The sequence below is a fragment of the Ranitomeya variabilis genome, chromosome 2 (assembly GCF_051348905.1).
Source record: "Ranitomeya variabilis isolate aRanVar5 chromosome 2, aRanVar5.hap1, whole genome shotgun sequence".
NCBI lineage: Eukaryota > Metazoa > Chordata > Amphibia > Anura > Dendrobatidae > Ranitomeya > Ranitomeya variabilis.
The window spans coordinates 33,576-37,914 of NC_135233.1; the positions used below are offsets into that span (position 1 = coordinate 33,576).

Here is a 4,339-nt window from a genome sequence, read left to right on the forward strand (position 1 = left end):
CCCGCGCGACCTCCGCGTCGATGGGGCTTGCGCCGGAGCCGCGGTGGACCCCGACGGCCAGCCCCCCTCTCCCACTCCTCGCGCCCGTCCGCCGGTGGGTCAAGGACCCCCCGCGGTGGAGGCAGGTCTAAGCCAGACGGCGGCGCCGCGCAGGCCCCCCACGCCCTGGCCCCTCTCCCCAGCAGCGACTCTGTGTGTCGCCCCGGGAGCGGTGGGTCACGAGGCAGGGCGGCCGTGGCGTCCCCCGGAGGCCAGTCACCTCGCCCTTCCCGCGCAAGGGGTGGTCTTTCACGACAGATGCCCTCCGTTCGGGAGGCCGGGTCTAAGCCAGACGGCAGCGCCGCGCAGGCCCCCCACGCCCTGGCCCCTCTCCCCAGCAGCGACTCTGTGTGTCGCCCCGGGAGCGGTGGGTCACGAGGCAGGGCGGCCGTGGCGTCCCCCGAAGGCCAGTCACCTCGCCCTCTCCGTGCAAGGTGGGTATTTTCCAGACGCCCTCCGCATCGGTGGCTTCGCACTGTACAGCGTGCACGATCTCACGGTGGCACTGCACTCGCCGTTCAGGCTCCCCTTTCCCGTGGGTTACGCCCCCAGGACGCCGCCTACCGGCACGGACGACGACGACAATGAGGATTTCCCTTCCTCTGGTTGCCCTTCCCGCTGCGGGGCTTCCTCCGGCCTCTCTCCCCCTCCGGGTCCGCTCCCTCGCCTCAACGCGGTTGTGTTGGGGAGCTACCTGGTTGATCCTGCCAGTAGCATATGCTTGTCTCAAAGATTAAGCCGTGTAAGTGGTTCTCCTTCCACTTTGCCAGGGCGCTCTGCAGGGCGGGGGCGTCGAGGGCACGCGAGGACAGCGGGCGGGCGACGTCGGGAGGGTGCGGGGAGCCCCTCTCGCTCCGTCGCCCAGGAAAAAGACGCCCGGCCTCGCGCCGATGATTGTTGCCCTGACGCTGCCTGCCGAGGAAAAACAAGAAGCCCCCCGTGCACGCGAAAGGCCGTCCCGGGTACCATTCTCCTGTGCGCTCACGTACCCCTCCCCGGGGTATGCGGGTCTGGGTGGTAGGTCGAGAAGCCTCGAGCCCTCCTTCGTTCTCCTCCCCGCTGGAGGGAGGGACGTGGGAGGCCGAGCGCCCGGGGCAACAGGGCCGAGATGGAAAACCCCTTTTGACGCACCCCAGTCTTTTGCGGCCGGCCGACACGAGAGTGGGAAAAAAGGGGGCGCCTCCGAGCGTCCCAGACCCAGAAAGCGCGACTCTTAACGGTGGATCACTCGGCTCGCGCGTCGATGAAGAACGCAGCTAGCTTCGAGAAATAGTGTGAATTGCAGGACACATTGATCATCAACACTTCGAACGCACCTTGCGGCCCTGGGTTGCTCCCAGGGCTATGCCTGTCTGAGGGTCGCCCCTCCGTCGATCGCCTCCGTGGCGCGGCTGGGGTCCCGTCGCAAGGGTGACATCGAGGGAGGCCCGAGGCTACGTGCCCCGACGCCCTCCCCTCCTTTCTCCCTTACGTCCCCCCAAGGCCAGACCCACCCGCCCTGGGCCCACCCGATGGGGTTTACCCTCCGTCACTCCCCCCCCAGGAGCGTGCCGCGAGGCTGTCTGTGGAGACACAGGGCTGCCTCCGGCGACGAGAGGGCGAAGACCGAAGGTGGGCGCCGGACCTCCCCCTCCTACGGGCGGCGTGGACGGGCAGCTCGTGGACTCGACTAAAGACCTCAGATCAGACGTGGCGACCCGCTGAATTTAAGCATATTACTAAGCGGAGGAAAAGAAACTAACCAGGATTCCCTCAGTAACGGCGAGTGAAGAGGGAAGAGCCCAGTGCCGAATCCCCGTCCGCCCGGCGGGCGTCGGGAAATGTGGCGTACGGGAGACCGGACCACCCCGACGTCGCTCGGGGGCCCGAGTCCTTCTAATAGTGGCCCCAGCCCGCGGACGGTGGTAGGCCGGTAGCGGCCCCCGGCGCGGCGGGACCCGGTCTCCCCGGAGTCGGGTTGTTTGTGAATGCAGCCCAAAGCGGGTGGTAAACTCCATCTAAGGCTAAATACCGGCGCGAGACCGATAGCGGACAAGTACCGTGAGGGAAAGTTGAAAAGAACTTTGAAGAGAGAGTTCAAGAGGGCGTGAAACCGCTGCGATCTATTGAAAGTCATCCCTCGAGACAAGCTTTTGTCATTTGCCTCCGATGCGTATCCCCCCCTCTAACGCTGCAGGGGGGAAGCGGGAACCCCTCCGGGGCACGGAGACCACGACCGGACGTACAGGGGTCTGATCAACCCCTGGACCGTACGGGCTGCTGGCTGCCGTGCCTGCCGCAGGCGAGAAGCGGGAACCCCTCTGGGGCACGGAGACCACGACCGGACGTACAGGGGTCTGATCAACCCCTGGACCGTACGGGCTGCTGGCTGCCGTGCCTGCTGCAGGCGAGAAGTGGGGAACCCCTTCGGGGCACGGGGACGGACGTACCAGGGGACTGATCAACCCCTGGACCGTACGGGCTGCCGTGCCTTCCTCAAATCACTTGACCTGAACAAAAGGTCCATTTTTTGTGATGACCGTGGTGGAACATTGGAGGTGTACCGATGATGCTTCCAGGAGCCTGGGAAGCTTTTCTGGAAGAGTCCTTGACACTTAGAAAATTTTGGGCAATTTTCTAAGGGAAAAAAATCACAGGTCAGTGATTTTAGACCGAGTCAAAGAGGCAAAGATGAACGTAGATTTGAATATTTTTATTCATGACAGACCAAAATTGACAGATTCACATGGGCTTTGTTCTCCTGAATGGGATGAGCCGAATATTCTCGAGACTATACGACTCAGTAGACTCAGTAGACTCGGGTGACTCGGGAGCACTTTCCGTGAGGTCTACCGGCTCGTTATCCAATTCACTGGTCGATGCCATTACTGGGGACAGAATCTCGGCGTCATCACGATTTCCTGCATGCCCCTCAGACTCGTGTGACTCGGGTGCACTTTCCGTGAGGTCTACCAGCTCGTTATCCAATTCACTGGTCGATGCCATCACTGGTGACAGAATCTCAGCGTCATCACGATTTCCTGCGTTGAACACCAGCTCTTGGGCATGGCACATATCGGTCAGGGTCTTCTCCCGGTAAATTCGCTCGGCCACGTCGTTTGTATGTGCCAAGTACCGAGCAAACAATCGCTTTTCACAATCCGTGTATTGTGACAAAGTCCATGTCTCACATACCCGCCGTACGAGGTGGCTGGTGATGTTTGTGAGGTTGTAGCTGCGGAGAAAAGCATATCGTTAGTACCGGTTGCTACGTACGGCTGTGGATCACTTGACTGGTGGCCACCTTGCCTTGAATGGTATCGTCTGAGTCCCACAGATGGATTTTCTATGACCTTCCCGGTACACGTCACAAAAAAGTTTGTGATGATCTTTCGGCCAGCGGTAAAGACCGGCCTGACATGTTCCGCATATGCTTTGAACCACTGAAAAAGAAAAAAAAAATGTTAATCTCAAGCCAGAGGGCACCCCTCCAAAAGGCGAGTGGGGTTGCCTGGGTTCCCTGGCTTTGAGAAAAGCTTACCGATTCCTCTTCCTCCGAAAGTACGAAAGTTGCTACCTGAGAGGTGGAACACTTGTGAGTCTTCACACCCACAATTGTCTTGCGCCTTCCGTGGTACATGTGATGGATCCTCTCATTCCACTCTGAAACCTACGATGTGAAAAAAAGGTGGAAAAATATTGAACCGGTTCAGCAAATACCGCTGACCCACAGGGCGCGACGACTTACCGTCATGTTACGAATGACACCCGGTCTTTGGAGATGTTTTAGAATCAGAAGGGCTTGGAGGTACAGTACGACTTCCCGGCGATCTACTTCCGATCCGCCATCTGTCACAGCCTCGACGCTAGCTAGAAATGTTGGCCTTGCCTCCTCCAGTATCATCTGGCAGTCCTTGGGTGACTTTGATGGCTTCATCAATATATCGTACCTGTGGGGAAAAATGAAGCCAATTAACCAACATGCAAGGTTCGGTAACAATCCGCGGACGATTGGCTTTTTTGAACGGTGCAGCTTTTACTGACAGACTCTCGGCAGGCTCCCTTGTACAATGTTTTCTGGAGGTCTGTTGTAAAATTCATGAACACTTCACAGGCCTTATAAAGCTGCGGATTCTCCAGTCTCAGTTTGGTGGCCCTCATCTGATAGATGGTAAATCTCCGTATGTGCTTCAACATTTTGAGGGAGGTCTGGCTCGATAGACGGAGTTTTCCAAGTTGCTCGAAAAAATTATTAACCTTGGATGGTTTTACGAGGTACTCCAGTGTTACAAATCTTGGGTTCACAAAAAATAGAAACCGT

At 58.6% G+C, this 4,339-nt stretch overlaps 1 non-coding gene across 1 annotated transcript; it reads left to right on the plus strand.

The window, feature by feature from the left end:
- Nucleotides 1–1,247: 1,247 nt before the first annotated feature.
- LOC143810524 (5.8S ribosomal RNA) lies at nt 1,248–1,401 on the plus strand. The gene has a single exon (XR_013222975.1). It is a non-coding gene; the product is annotated as a 5.8S ribosomal RNA (ribosomal RNA).
- Nucleotides 1,402–4,339: the final 2,938 nt, after the last annotated feature.